Here is a 17861-nt window from a genome sequence, read left to right as displayed (position 1 = left end):
TTGATGATGATGAGTACATCTCTTCGAATGATAAGTATTAATGAATACTTTAGTATTTAGCCGGACGATAAAAATCTTGATTAAACTATTTGTGTGTTGGTGTGTGTGTGTGTGAGTGAGTCTGTGTGCTGTTTCCTGGGGGCATTTTTTCTTCTCATTGCGAGTTTTCATTGACAATTCCTCATTTATATTATTTCAGGCATTTATTTAATCCTCTTCGCTCTTCTCCTATTCTGTTGCTTCAACTGCACTCACTGTTCTCCAATTTTTTTTCTTTTTGAATAAAAAGTTTTGACCCAATTCAGTTGTCATAAAAAAAAAAACACACACACTTCGTGTAGTAGTTGTAGTTACGATTAAATAATGACAGACTATTAAATGCTCAAAAGAATTACAAATCGCATTAAAAAAAAAAAAAAAAAAAAAAAAAACAAGAACAAGAACAAGAACATGAGGAAAACAAATATATTAATGGTTTTGTTAAAGCCGAGAAAATAAACAAAGCAATGGAAATGAAAATCGAACAATTTGAATTAATTGAAATGAATGGAAAGTGGGAAAAATATAATAAAAATATAAAAAAATTTAATAGATAGAAAAGAAAGTATATTTTAAGATGCTTAAAGTAAGTCATTACTTTCGAGGTTTTGTTTACTACATACAATAGCAATATGCTGCGTATACGTATTGTGTAACTTGTACAAAAGATAATGTTGAGTATACGCCTTTAAATTAATATTAGTTATACGCACCGCTGGTATTTTATTGAAAAATAATTTTTAAAAAATCCACGCCTTGTAAGATCTTTGAAAAATAATTTTTAAAACATCCACGCCTTGTAAGATCTTTGAAAAATAATTTTTAAAAAATCCACGCCTTGTAAGATCTTTGAAAAATAATTTTTAAAAAATCCACGCCTTTGTAAGATTTTTCAAAAATAATTTTTAAAAAATCCACGCCTTGTAAGATCTTTGACCCCTAAAAGGTCAAATTAGATGTTTGAAAAATAATTTTTAAAAAATCCACGGCTTGTTAGTTATTTGAAAAGAAATTTTAAAATTCACGCCTTGTTAGATGTTTGAAAAATAATTAAATATGCATAGAATTACATTCTGAGTCGATTTATGCATGCACGTCCGTCCGTCCGTCAGTTGGTGTTAAATTGTAAACAAAGTACAGGTCGCATTTATAATCCGATTTAGATGAAATTTGGCACAGCTCATTTGTTTGGCCCAAGGACGAACCCCATTGATTTAGATATAGCTCTCATATATATTTTCGTCCGATTTCATGTAAATGGTGCACCAAAGTCCCTATATATACTTCGATATTCACGAATTTTGGCATAACGTACTAAATTGAGCCTAGAGTGATGTCTGCCAAGTTTCATGGAAATCGGTCAGGATTTAGATATAGCTCATATATATAGTTTCGTCCGATTTCATGTAATTGGTGCACCAAAGTCTATTTATATCTTTCGATTTGCACGAAATTTTGCATTACGTACTGAACTGAGCCTAGATTGATGTCTGCCAACTTTCGTGAAAATCGGTCCAGATTTAGATATAGCTTCCATATATAATTTCGTCCGATGTAATGTATATGATGCACCAAAGTCCCAATATATCTTTCGATTTGCGCGAAATTTGGCATAACGAACTGAATTGAGCGTAGAGTGATGTCTGCTATGTTTCGTGAAAATCGGCCAAATTTAGATTTAGCTCCCATATATAGTTTCTTCCGATTTCATGTGAATGGTGCATCAAACAATTGAGCAAAGAATAACGTAGTTGCGTTTTCTAGTAGTACAGACATAACCCAACGGATGACCTATTGATATTTGTTTTGCCCCATTTGCACGAAATTTGGCATAGCGTACTGAAGTGGTGTTGGAATGATGTGTGCTGAGTTTCGTGAAAATCGGTTCAGATCTAGATGTATATATTTTCGTCCGATTTAATCTAAATAATGTACCAAAGTTCTTACGTTGCATAGCGTACTGAATTTAATCCAGAATGATGTGTTCCAAGTTTCGTGAAAATCGGTTGCGATTTTGATATAGCTCCCTTATATTATAGATTGATTTTAAGTAACTGGCGCACCAAGGACCAATATATGGCTAATAGGAACAAAACGCACTGAAATTAGTATAACATAACCTGTGACAAGTTCCGTTGAAATCGGTTCATATTTGGATATGGCTTCCATATATATTTTCGTTTGATTTTAAGTAAATTGTGCATCAAACTCCTAATGTTTGTCAGATTGACATAAAATTTTGCACAACGTACAAAATTGAGCATAGAATAACGTAGTTGCGTTTTCTAGAAGTACAGACATAGCCCAACGGATTTTGAAGTCGATTTACATACTTTTGTCCCCTTGTAACAAACGAATGACATGGTGGTGAAGGGTATCATATAGTCGGCCCCGTCCGACTTTTCTGCTTTCCTTACTGTTTTTTTTTAAATCTACGCCATGTTAGATCTTTGAAAAATATTTTTTTTTGTAAGAATTGACGCTTCAGTGGATCATTGAGAAATTAGTTTTTAAAAATTTATTATGCGTTTTTCCAATTATTACAGAAAACGGACTAATGTATAGAGACTAATGTGCGTATGATTGACAACGATGATCATACGCATTGTATTTTTTTTTTTAAAGTGAAGTTGCAAAAAATATAAAAAGTAATTGAAAAAAAATGTGTTCAAATCTATTTGACCTTTTTTAAGATCTACTATATTTGGTTGAAAAATATTTTTTGAGCCAGAGGATCCCTCTTATTCTACCAAAACTTAGGTGTGACGCATATAGAATTTCTTTTTTGTTGATATTAAAAAATATTCAATATTTTTTATAATTATTAACGAAACATTTTTTTCTTGTTTTCTTTTTAGGTAAGATATCGTCATCTTTACTAAAAAATTATGGTAACGTTATATCTGGGCAATTGATTACCAATTATGTGTATTCGAGGACCATGGTGTGTATTAGTATTGCCGGTAATCATACGCTAAAATATTAAATAGGTTTATATTATTAATATGACATATTTATACCCTACATAACTATGTTGTAAGGGTATTATAGCTTTGTGCAGCCCCAAGAGTTTGTAACGCCCGAAATATTGGTCCTAGACTCACATTTAAGTATACCGATCGTTATATCTCGACTAGCTGAGTCGATTTAGACATGTGTGTCCGTCCGTCTGTCCATTCTAATTTGTAAACACGATACAGGCCACAGTTATGCACCAATCTTCCAGAAATTTTGCATGTAGGACCGGTTCTGGCCAATGAAGACCCATATTGTTTTTGGATCGGTTAATATTTAGGGGATGAAATGGACCAAATACTTAATTTCTGTCGGTTTTTCTGGTCGCTCCACAGGTTGCAATTATGTCCCAAACATCGTGAGAAGGGGATCGTGTCAAAGCATAAGCGTGCCTGTTTTAATAAATATCGGTTAATATTTAGCGGGTCAAATGGACCCTGACTTTTGTGTGAAAAATGAAAAAAATTGTATTCTATAACGTATATATTTAGCACTGAAGGAGATAGACCCGAAAAGTTGATAGTATATCCAAGAGGAGTGGTTGGCCTTTAAATTGATACCAATTATATTGTCGTATGCACTCGAATGTGGGAGTTACACTTAAATATTAACAGGTGCTTATATATTCAGATATTATTTAGTGCTGATCGCTTCGATATAATCCATGAGGTTCCAGTTATGGTCTAGGACAACACCTATAATTTTCGGTGATTATCAGATAATAATTTTGGGATAAAGTGTGCCCTGTGAAGGGAAGGGCTTACTTAATATTAGTAATATTTGTTGACCTCTAGTTGATCAAGATGGTTCAAATAGACTTTCGTGGAAGTTGTGTAGGGTATCATATGGACTATACTGCTCCGTGTATATATTTAATTAAGTGTATATAGACAAATTTAAATATTATGGCAATATTCAGAGTCATGGTGCGTATACATGTTGTCATTAGTCATACGCACCAATATACCAACTTCATTTTATGCAATTACTTCACAGTTTAAAAGTTTGTTTTCTTTAAAAAATAACACACTTTAATGAACTTATAATAACAGTTTTTTTCTTTTACTTTACAATGTTCACATTTACTTTATCGCAATTTCGATTAATATGCGACATACTTGCACATGACACATTTATACACATTTTGTGTTAATGAGTTTTCTTTAAGATATGACATTTATGATAACCATTTATGGTTAAACTTTTTTTCAAACTGATAATTGACATCGGAAAAGAGATAAGATGCATGTGTGTCTGAATACATATAATATATATTAAATGAGGTGATAAACATTTGTTCGGTATAAACATAAAAAAACAACAGCCTTATCGATTTCTCTTTGCGATAAACATCATCATTAATAGGAATCCAATCGTAAAAAAATAACCCCGAACAAAATTAATTTCATTTAAATAAATGCACGCACTTCAGTTCAGTATACATATTTTGATACTTATTGCAATCCGGGTATCCACAGAAAATGGTATACACATGTATATATATCGAATAAATGAATATGCATTACTTAACGTATGTATGATGCAAACAAGTAATTGTATACATACATTTATGTGCATGCTCTTAAGCATCTCTTTAGCAAAGTAATGGAGAAAAAATTGTTTCATTACTTGTTGTATTCTTTCCTTTTTTTTGTGGTACAATAATGAAATCATAAAATCACATTTGTATTTACAAAGAGAGCAAATAGACATTGTAAAGCGTATAAATAAAATGAAATATACAAAGAGACTATCATTGTTGTAATTAAGTAGTAGAAATGAACATTGCGGTAGATACACATATATATGTGGCAGAAATTTAATTAATTCTGCAGAATAACATAAGAAAGATATAATTGTGCAAAGGGCATATGACTATTTTAAGAATAAAGAAGCAAATTCTTGAAAATAGTTAAAATTATAAATAAAATGTTAAATAATTGACCCTGAAGTAATGTTTCTCCTGTAATGTATTGGGTGCGTATGAGTGATGACATAAGTTATACGTACAATGGTTCAAGAATTAATTATTTGCAAAAATTGGCTGGAATTTTAAAAAGACATATAGAATAATGTAATATGCATCGACTACGGTAAACTCTATTTGTTTTATTCCACAACATTAACTGTCTGGAGAATCGTAGCCTCTTAATTTTAATGACGGTTGTAATCCCAAATTTTGAAATTTGATTATATTGATGATATGATATGTAACTTTATTAAGACAACCGCAATGTGTGTATGTATGTGGACTAGAATTTAGTCTAGAAATTATTATTTTTTTTATTATTTCAAATATAACTAACTAATAAATTTGATCTAATATTGTAATATGATGCGTATAGTTGATGACATGAATTATACGCACAATGGTTCCGAATTTAAAACTCATTAAATTAAGGTGCTATTGGTCTTTGTAGCTTACGAAGATTACGTAGAAAACTGCCTGGAAAACTTACATACATCTTCATTGATTTGAGAAAATGAAGACATCTTCACATCGGAAAAGGAATTGGAGGCCAATTCGTATTGATTGGACAAAATAAGAAAAACGTATGGTTTCCTTCTGCTGATAAGGGGGCATTTTTCACAGAGAGACAACTGTTCATTGTAGCAAATTTTCTAATGTAGCTTGTAATGCTGAATATGGATAAATGCTGGAAATCAAAGTTTATTATGAGAATACCAGAGAAAGTCCCAATTTAGATTAGGCGAGTTTACTTTCGGCAAGTTTTTGTTTGCAGGAGAGAGGGGCAAGGGGAATAGAAATTTAAAAAAAATTGCTCGTACCGACAATTTTCTGGCAATTCGTTTTGTGTATTTTTTGTCAGTAATTTGAAACCAATCCAGAACATTTTCAAACATAAAAAACATGCACAAAATATAAAAAAAAAGTAGTTTTGAAAATTGCTTGTATAGTCCTGATTTATATTAGGCGAGTTTACTTGTGGCAATTTTTATCGTTCTCTTTTGAACTTGCTTCATTCGTCTATACAAGGCAATTCGATTTCAAAAATATTTTTTTTTTCATTTCTATACCCCTTGCCCCTCTCTCCTACAAACAAAGACTTGCCGCAAGTAAACTCGCCTAATCTAAATTGGGACTAATATAAATTGGGACATAGACGCATGAAGCAATTTCAAAAGGGAACGATAAAAATTGCCGCAAGTAAATTCGCCTAATCTAAATCTGGACAAATGTTGCAAGAGAATTTTCAGGAAAAGAAGTTGGCTTCGTAAAAATTATTAACAAAAAATATTTTTTATCGAAAGTTTTGAATGCAAAATTATGACAAGAAATCGGAATTACGATTATGTGATTGAAATCGAGTACAACAATATTGACGCATTCATATACGTCATCTTTATATCAATTGGATCCGGTTTCTGTGTTTGAAAAATCTACTCTATAACGACAACGATTCTTATGATAAATGTTGGTGTATTTCAATATAGGGTCTGTAAATTCGAAAAATCAGTCAATGAACTATGATAGATTGACATTTATAGATACGATGTAAGCTTCTTAGTAAGAAATTTGTATCACAAGACGAATGGATAGCAGTCTGAAGGGGGACTGAGTACCTGCAGCATATTAAAGAATTTTAAGATTCTGAAGAAACTATATGGAAAATATTGGATACTGTGTCTACAAAGCATATTTGAATATAGCCGAGTTTATGTAATAGACTCGCTAAAGTCTATATCCATTTATCTATTGGGAATTTAATAATTGTAACGAAACCATGAGGGCTTAATTGTTGACCACATGTCGTAATTCTAATCGGTCGAAATTAAACAAATAATACAGAAATTTTATAATTAGTAAACACTATTTTATATTGAATTCAATAGATCGTATTAGTATTGTCAATAGTCATACTCTCCGTATTTTATAATTTTGAGATACAGAAGAAGGACAGTCCCAATAAGAAAATTTTTTATCTGTAGGTACCCGAATATACTGAAAGTCTACGGCCTCTTCCTACGGTAATCATCAAATCATTACTATCCATGAACAATTTCGTGGTGTAAATCGGACGATATTTAGTTAATATTGAGAAGTATATGATTCGCTATCATGATTTTTTTCATACATTTTATTTCCAGTTCAACAGAGCTTATTTGTGTTGTCATTAGTGATAAGCTCAGTATTCGAAAATTGAAATTCAGAAGGAGTTTTAGAAATAAATTAATTTGTAAAGAATATTTTTTATCAATCTTAATCAGATTTGTTGAGTATAAAAATAAGGAAATTTTGTAAAAAAGTGTACAGAATCTCTCTTCATTTTATATTCGGATTACAACTGCTGAGAGGGCAATAAAAAGGGGTTAAACCAAAGTAACCTTAAGATTGTTTGATCACTAAATACGTTATCGTTTCTAGTTTGAAACCGAATATCAACCATAAATATTGATCTAAATTAACGGCGTGTGATATAAATCATCAAATGGAAATTGTATTGGTGTGCGTATAATTTATGCCAGCAGTCATGCGCCACCTTTTATAAATAACCAATCACGAAAATTAGCTGTTTAGTCAATATTTCCAGTTTTGGAAGGCGAAGTGAAGTGTAAAATGTTGAAGTGATCAAAGAAAAACTATGAAAACATTGGAACACAAATCTCTCTCTCTATTTTATATTCAGATTACAACAGAAATGGGTCAAAACAAAGTAATCTTACGATTGCCTGATCACTAAAAACGGTGTCGTTTCTAGCTGGAAACCGAATATTAGGCACATTTTTGGATCCAAATTAATGACAGGCGATATAATGCATAAAAAGAATTTATATTGGTGTGCGTATGAAAACAGTCATTCGTCATAAATAACCAATAATGAAAATGGGCCGTTTGGTCCATCAAGATTTCACCTTTAAGCCTAAAGAGAAAGTGAAGAATTAAATGTTGAAATGCATTAATATGAAAGTATACCAAGTCTTTCTCTATTTTATATTCGGATTACAAACTTTAGACCTAGAGAGGTATGACAGCTGTCATTAATCATACGCCACCTTTAATAAATAAGCAATCATGAAAATGATCGTTTTGTCAATATTTTTCCTTTAGACCTAAAGAGAAAGTGAAAAGTAAAATGTTGAAGTGCTCAAAGGATAACTATGAAAAAATCGAAACATTAATATTAAAGTATAAAAAATCTCTCCCGATTTTATATTCGGATTGCAACAGCTGAGAGATCAACAGAAACGGGCCAACCCAAAGTAATCATAAGATAGTTTGATTGTCATAAACGTTTTTAGGCCGAAACCGAATATCAGGCAAACATTCACAAAAAATAAATTGTGTTGGTGTGCGTATGATTTACGAAAGCAGTCATACGCCAACTCTAATAAGTAACCAATCATGAAAATAGGCTGTTTAATCAACATTTGCCCTTTTGGACCTAGAGAGAAAGTGAAGAGTAAAATGTTGAAATGATAACTATGTCTTAACTATATCGAACCGTTTTACAGACCTCGAACTCTTTATCTATTGGACAATTTTCAAATTTATTCATCATATATATTCAGAATATTTGATTTTTTTTATATTCTGAATTACGATTTTTAGAATTTTTCTAATTGTCCCATTACTAAACATTAAACATATTTATTGGACCATGTAGGGTATGATTACGCATCTTGTTACTAGAAGTATGAAGCAATAAGATGCATATAAGTTATGTCGGCAATCATACGCTCTATGGTTCATAAATATTTTCAAAATGAGGGATTAGACAAATTCGGATAATTGTCACCAATATATTAAAGTGATATCTGTAGTCATATATTTTTTAATTAGGATTTTTTTTCCAATTGGGATATTTAACATTTTTCTAAGACTAGATATTTCAATAATAATTTTGTAACATTGATAATATGCTGACGTAAGTCATACGGCTTGACTAGTGGACCATGGAGCGTATGATTGCCGACATAACGTATACGCATACTTCTAGTAACAAGATGCGTATAAGTAATGTCGGCAATAATACGCTTCATGGTTCATATTTTTTTAAATGGGGTATTAGACAATTTAAAAAAAAACTTCATTTAGAATATAAAAAATAATATCTTCGGAATAAATATTTTGATGTATGGAGAAATAATTTTAAGAAAGTCAAATTAACAAAGTCATTTTCTAAAAGAATATTTTTTTGAAATAATCTCAAAGTCCATTAATCTTTAAAATTGTGTGTATATATTTTTTTATTTCCCAAAATTATCTAAACCCACCTCGTATTATATCCCATTAATATGGATGACTGCTAGTGGTTTACGCAGTGAAGAAAATTGATTGAAAAAGTTTTGTTGTTGTTGTCGTTTTTGTTCTGACTGCACTATTCTTCATTCTTTTGCCAATTTCAAATGATGGCCAGTAAACGTGATGCAGTGTTTTTCCCCACTACAAGTGTATGCGTGTGTAGGTATGTACGGTACGATTAAATGTATTAGGACGTCGTGTATCTGTCTATGACAGTAGAACGGCGACAGATACTTTGCGTAAGCAACTGACTGGCAGACAGGCATTGACTAAAAAAAAAATTGTATTTTATGTGGCGGCAATGGTTACTGGAACAGCTATAGTTATATATATATATGTGTGTGTGTATATGTAAATATACCACCAAAGAGCAACAGAGACAGCAAGTATAAGCCAATTAATGGCAAAAATATTTTTATGATAAAATTGCAATTTTATTGCCAAATTGCATGATGTACGCGTAAATATGTAAAAAAATATCAATACTGGCGCTATGCACGCTTGTAGAAATATAACTGGGAGAGAGAGGAAGTGGGGAGGGGGTCGAGAGGAGTATATCTGTATTAAAGTTTGTTGTATTTGTTTCCTATGTTTGTGTCAATTTACTTACTTCTGCAGTGGTGTGTGTGCGTGTGTACACTAGCAGTATTTGCAGATAAAATGCGGAAAATATTGTTGCTGTGTGTGTGTGTGTCTGTGTAAAACGACCAAAAAGAAAACAGAAATGCAAATTAAAAATTGCTGTTTTCCTCGTTTTTCCCTCATCCCTAAATCATCATCATCATCCTGGCATTACCAATTGCATGCTTCCTCTATCATTTTGCCAATTCCAATTCGTTCCAATTTCCAATAAATACACAAGCATTTTTACTAAAGTGTGTATAGATATTTGTGTGTGTGTGACTGTATGTGAATGTAAGTAAATATGAACACTTTAAATAAATCCCGTATACAAACTATACAAAAATGCAAATATACATGGTTTGCGGGGTGGGGTTAGTCGCACGAAGTTCTGACACTCTGTGTGCAAAGTGTACTCTAATTCGACATTGCTGTTCTCGACGATATTGTAGATGAACATTGGGAAGTTATTTATACTGCTATGTTCCACTGAAGTGCTGTATTGATCCTCATGTATAGATAATATTTCAAAATTATTAAAAAAATTTTAATCTGTGCAAAATAATTATTCGCAAATACCTGATATCTCTTTATGCAAATAATACCTGGTGAATAAAACATAATTTATTCCATGTAAGGTTTAGATTTTAAAATGAAGATTAATGTATCTTAAGTCAATATTGTTATATGACAAACTTTCCAAAAGTATAATTGAAAATCATCATTGGCCTCTTTGAAATGTAAAAACTAATCAAATCAAATTTGTTTACTCTATCATCGAATTATGTATAATAAATTAGGATTTTTGTGTAATAAATTTAAATTGTTTCATTCGTGTGCGTATGATTTACAACAACACTCATACGCACTATTTAACAACTGAAATATCGTGATTTATTTTAGAAATAGTTATTGGTTAATTGATACTTTTTAATAAAATTTTACTTATTAATGTGAAAAACAAAAAATTAAAATTAAGTACTAAGTACTATATTATCTACTCTACATGAACCAATTCGTATATCAATTAACCTATAAATATTTCTAATACAAATCACCATATTTTATTTGTTAAATGTAGCGTATGAGTGCTGTCGTAAATCATACGCACAAGCATGAAACAATTCTAATCTATTACGCATAAATTATAATTTATTATGCATTTCCTAGATTGGAATAATTGCAATCGCAGATTACAGTTTCGAGTTTATCTTTGCAAAATTGTATATGATGTTCGGTTTCCAACTTGGCATGCCTTATTTTCAGCGATTAAGGTCAATATGTAAGATACAATAGATAGGTGCAAATTAATGATAATTTCCCATTGGTTACATGGTGCGTATGACTTTTGTCGTATGTCATACGCTCACCACTTGAAGAAAATAATTTATTATTTGTTTCAATACAATTTGAATCGATACGATATTATCCCTTATTTTCAGCGATTAAGGTCGATATGTAAGATACAATAGATAGGTGCAAATTAATAATAATTTCCCATTGGTTACATGGTGCGTATGACTTTTGTCGTATGTCATACGCTCACCACTTGAAGAAAATAAGTTATTATTTCTTTCAATGCAATTTGAATCGATACGATATTATCCCTTTGAGCTGTTAATCATAATATAGATTCAAAAAAAGGATGAGCAAATGAAAATTTTGAAAATCGTTTCATATTTGCAGGTTAATATTAAAGGAGAAAATTGACCTAGAATTTTGTGCGATTTGTTATTGAGTTCGGTCCTATTAACATTTCTTTGATTCTCAACTCCTTAGATCTATTTCATCTATGAAGATAAAAATCAAGGTCTTCATTTGATTTTGACCGAAATACTTAAGACTTCTAACATATTAAGAAAATATTAAACATGTAGCGTATGACTAATGACAGTATTCATACGCTAACTCATATTGATCTGCGAATAAAGATAAAAAACATATTTAATGATAATTTTTATAAATTTTAATATCAAATATAACTTTTATGTATTTCCGAACTTCATTTCTCCCATTGAGAACACTGTAGCTCAAGTATCATTTAAAAATAAAATATTATGTTCTATGAAAAATTTTATTTGTAGATAGATAATCTGCCTAACCAAACATTCAGTTTTGTAGGTGGGCGTATGAGTGTCGCCATTAGGAATACGTTCCATAATTTATGATATTTTCTAGAATTCCCTGGATGCAAATTATTTGTCGTACAAAATTTGTTGTGTCAATTAAACGAATGTATTATCCTGCCTTTTTCTGTCGACTTCTTCCTCTTAATAGCTACTAATTTGGATGGATTTTTAGCACAATCTAAATTCAGAAATGATTTTTATTTGATTAGATAACTTAATGCCTAGAATATTGACTGAGTTGTTATTGAATTCGTTGCTATTAACATTTTGTGATTCTCGACTCCTCAGATCTTCTTCATCTACTGATGATAAAATGCTTGTTTTATAAAGTATGAAAAATACTCTTAAATATGGAGCGTATGACTAATGGCAACATTTATACGCCTTATTGAACTAGGAAGGAAACATGTTTTTAAATATTAATATGAAATATTTCTCCTATGAATTGCTGGGTTTAATTTCTCCTATTCAGAACATTGTAGCCCAAGCATTATTAAAAAAATATTATTTTCTATGAAAACTGTTATACTGATTTGAACCAAATAATCAGCTTAGTAGTTGGGCGTATAAATGTTGCCATTAGTTATACGCTCCATATTATACAATATTTTCTTTGTTTTGTATTCTGGGGATTAAAATTGCTTGATGTACAACATTTTAAATGATTTAGAAAGGAAACTACTACAATAAAAGGTTATTTACTGATCATGTTTTTAAATATGAATATAAAACACCACTTACATGGATTTCTGGACTTAATCTCTCCTAACAAATCTTATTTTCTAATAAAAATATTTAGTAGGTAGGTTATGTGATTCTAACCAAATATTTAGCTTTGCATTTGGGCGTATGAGTGTTGCCATTAGTTATACGCTCCATATTATACGATATTTTCTTTGCTTTGCATTCCAGGGAGGAAAATTGTTTGATGTACAAGATTTTTTGTGCCAATGAATCGAATGTTCTATCATAAGTTTATCTATTGACTTCTTCCTATTGTTAGTGACTTATTTGGTGGGAATTTTAATTTTAGATATGCCTTTAATGGGTATACGTATACACATTATATTTTGAATTTGTTAACTGTAAGTATTATATATCCAAGCCATTGTTGAGGATAAAATCTTCTCAACACAACAGAATTCTTAACATATTTCCTAATATAGCGCACATAGTGCACATTTTTCTTTTCTGTCGGTTATCATATATTTGCTAAAAAATTGTCTTGTCTTAAAGTTTTTAATATTACAGATACAAAAATAGAGATTTTACAATCTGGAATCTACATTTCGAATTGTTAAAAACACTTTGGTCAAAATATAGAGACAACTCTTCTGAAATAATGTTGTCCTACGGGGGCGAATGAGTATTGCCGTTACTTATACGCTCATAATTTTAAATTTTGTTGTTTAGGTTTTATACTCCGGTAAAAGAAGTACTGCTAAGCCATCCAAGCCAATCTTGTAATAAGAGGTTTTAATTCAAGTATTCATATGGCCATTGAATCCATAATAGCTTTGAAGATTTATGACAATTTGGAGCCACATAAATAATTTTTTTTGTGAAAATCAAGTAGTGTTTTGTTTGTCAGACCACGAGGGCGAATGAGTGTTGGCATTACTTATACGCTTAGAACTTTATAAGTTATTGAATAACATTTATACTCCGATAAAAGCAGGAACTTTTTATTCCACGATACAAATTGATTTTAGTTGACATTTCGGTCACTTTTTGAAATTAGGTATTCTTTATATATCCTTAAAATAATTTCTTTGGAATGAAATGCGTGCAATAAAACATAAAGAGGCAGCGTATGAGTAATGCTAGTACTCATACGTCGATTTGAATTGGGACACTTTTACACAAAACAATTAGTTCAGATAAATTTTCAATCTAGAGTTCTGGACATTACAAAGTAGATAGGTACCTAATTTTGTTGGTCTGCGTAGGAGTAATACCAGCTCACTCGGGCAAATAATTCAAGTATTAATATGGCCCTTGTACGCAAATATAAACTATATGTGAGGAAACATTATTAAACCACGGTTTTCCTTTTGAAAAGACAGTTTGAATGTAATATATAAAATGAGTTTCGAATATTTTTCTGAGAATATCACTTTTCAAAATATATTTTTTCTTATCGACTGCTAAAAATATTTACTGTACATTATTCCTAGTAATCACTTCCATGAATTTTTTTTCAAAACTGAATTTTCTACCGAAAATCGGAAATCTATAATTGACAACACTGTTCTTACTATGTGGAATCGGTTTTTGTGTGTGCATATACGTACGTGTGTAGTCGATTGTAGAAAATTGAGCTTTCGTTTGCCTTGGTTGGTAGTCATGGAGTCCCGAATGAATTTACTTATTTCGGTTGTTGTTGTTGCTAGTGTTCTCTATCCTCCACCTCGTATTTAACACAGCTGCAATGTTGATTCATGGGGGAGGGATTTTTTCCACTTCTTGCATTTCGTAGTTAAATTCAGTGGTGTTGTTGTTGCATTTCTGCTGTTTTCCATGTTGATGGTTGAATGGAAATTGTGTTATTTCGATTTGTACGAAATAATTTCAATTTGCATTTAATTTTAATGTATTTTCACTTACTGATCAGCTTACACACAGCCATGCACACACTCACACACGCAGAGAGAAAAAATCATATATATTTTTACAAACACACATGGCTGTGTGTGTGTGTGTGCATATTACAATACATTTACATATGTTAATATTGATTATAAATACTTTCAAGTGTTGATGCAAAATGAAAAAACAGAAGAGGAATAAATAAAACTTGAATATATTACAGCGTAAAATTTATATCATCTACTATCCCTAGGCAAAACTTTTTGCATGCTGTAATTGGGTACACACATATTTGTAGTCGGTATGAATGAATGTATGTAGGCCAAAATATAGTATTTGCAAAGAATTAAAGAAAAAAACAGCAACAACAATGACAGCATCCACAAAAATTATATGAAAAATTCCATGAAACACTTAATATTTTAATTTGCGAAATGTAAATATGTGAGATATGAGAAAATTGGTATAATTGTTTGAAGTATTTATTGGTTGGCGGTGGTGTGGTGAAATCCGGTTCCCTTGGCCCTGGTGTCATACAATGTAGTCTAACGAATAGTAAATAGGGTAAATAGTTATAAAATACTGATTAGTTATAAAATATTCTAATATAGGGCACTCAAATGAATTTGTGAAGATTTTGTGCCACATTCTGAAACTAGGTGTTTGTTGGATATTTCCTCAAAATAAATATGTACATTTGGAATGAAAGGCATACAATCAAATCTAAAATGGGGATAGTAAGAGTAATTTCGACACTCATTAGTTGAGAAAGGTCAGATTATATATTGCATAAGACTTTTTGACATTTCAAAATATTGGTTCCAGGCACAAGTAAATTCATTGGTGTGCGTATGAGTAATGCCAACACCCATTCGTCCACTTGCACAAATAAAATTCTTATTTTCCCCATGGGTTATTAAAAAAGCATTGTTCCGAGGCCAACCGATCTGCATATTTTCTGCTCGGAGGGATCAAATATTTCTTAGAAAACCACAATTCAAGTAGTCCTTGAAAAAAATATTATTTTAAAAATTCACGCATCAAAATAGTCCTTCAGAAATAAAAATATTATTTTAAAAATTCACGCCACAATTAGTCCTTGAAAAAATATTATTTTAAAAATTCACGCCACAATTAGTCCTTGAAAAAAATATTATTTAAAAAAAACTACACCTCAAATAGTCCTTGAAAAAAAATATTATTTAAAAAAACTACACCTCAAATAGTCCTTGAAAAAAATATTATTTTAGAAATCCACGCCTCTAAAACAATTTTTTAAAAATAGATATTTTTTTAAATCCAAGCCTAAATAGTCTTTGAAAAATATTTAAAAAAAAATCTAAGCCTCAAATATATTTCAAAATATTATTTTAAAAATCCACGCCTCAAATAGTCCTTGAAAACCATTCTTTAAAAATCCACGCCTCAAATAGTCCTTGAAAAAAATATTATTTTATAAAACTACGCCTAAAATATTCCTTGAAAAAATATTATTTTATAAATCCACGCATCAAATAGTCCTTGAAAAAACAATTGTTAAAAAAATCCACGCTTCAATTTGTCCTTGAAAAATATTATTTTAAAAATCCTCGCCTCAAATAGTCCTTAAAAATATTCTTTTATAAATGCACGCATCAAATAGTCCTCAAAAAATAATTATTATAAAAAATTCACCCTTCAAAAAGTCCTCTAAAAATATTTTTTTTAAAATCCACGCCTCAAATAGTCCTTGAAAACCATTCTTTAAAAATCCACGCCTCAAATAGTCCTTGAAAACCATTCTTTAAAAATCCACGCCTCAAATAGTCCTTGAAAAAAATATTATTTTAAAAATCTACACCTCAAATAGTCCTTGAAAAATAATTATTATAAAAATCCACCCTTCAAATTGTCTTCAAAAAATATTATTTTGAAAATCCACGCCTCAAATAGCCCTTCAGAAATAAAAATTTTATTTTTAAAATCAAGGCCTCAAATAGTCCTCGGAAAATATTCCTTTATACTTCTACGCCTCAAATAGTCCTCGGAAAATATTCCTTTGTACTTCTACGCCTCAAATAGTCATCGAAAAAATATTATTTCATAAATCTACGCCTCAAATGGTCCCCGAAAATATTTTAAAAATCCATGCCTCTAAAAATATTTTTTATACCCTACACAACTATGTTGTCAGGGTATTATAGCTTTGTGCAGCCCCAAGTGTTTGTAACGCCGCGAAATATTGTTCCTACACCCAGCTTTAAGAATACCGGTCATATCTCGACTAGCTGAATCGATCTAATTTGTAAACACGGTATAGGCCACAGTTATGGACCAATCTTCACGAAATTTTGCATGTAAGATGAGTTCTGGCCAATGAAGATACCTATTGTTTTTGTTAAAGATCGGTTAATATTTAGGTGATGAAATGGACCAAATACTTAATTTTTGTCGGTTTTTCTGGTCGCTTCAGAGGCCGCAATTATGGCCCGAACATCGCGAAATTTTACATGAAGGGGACCGGGATAAAGAATGAGCATGTCTCTTTTGATCAATATTTAGCGGGTCAAATGGTGAAACTGACTTTTGTGTGAAAAATTGCAAAATTTGTATTCTATGGTGTATATATTTGCCCCTGGAAGTCATAGACCCGAGAAGTTAATAGTATATCCAAGAGGAGTGGTTGACCTTTAAATTGATACCAATTATATTGTTGTATGTACTCGGATGTGGGAGATACACTTAAATATTTACATGTGGTTAGGTATTCAGATATTATTTAGTAACCCATTACCACACTAGAAGACGGAAATATAGCGCTGATCGCTTTGAAATTTTTCATGAGGATCCAGGTTTGGTCAAGAACGACGCCTATAATTTTCGTTGGTGATCAGATAATAATATTGGGATGAAGTGGAGCGGAAGCTTAATATTTTGTGTTCTTCAAGTCGATCTATAGGCCACAATTGGAAGCCAAACGTCACAACACTAGCCACGATGAAGGGAATCTGGACAAGTAATTAGAAGAGCTGTACTGAATATTAGTAATATTTGTTTACCTCTAGTCGGTCAATAGGGTGAAAATATCGCGAAATATTGCCCAAGCTCAGAACTACACCGCAGAAAGTTACATTTGTTGTATAGGGTATCATATGGTCGGCTCCGTCCGACTATACTGCACGGCTCACTGGTTTTTAATATATATATATATATATATATATATC

The sequence above is a fragment of the Musca vetustissima genome, unplaced genomic scaffold (assembly GCF_032173495.1).
Source record: "Musca vetustissima isolate MV318-11 ecotype Yass unplaced genomic scaffold, APGP_CSIRO_Mvet_v1 utg22290, whole genome shotgun sequence".
In the NCBI taxonomy this organism is placed as follows: Eukaryota; Metazoa; Arthropoda; class Insecta; order Diptera; family Muscidae; genus Musca; species Musca vetustissima.
The sequence above is the reverse complement of the archived record's forward strand: the minus strand, read 5'-3'. Positions refer to the sequence as shown.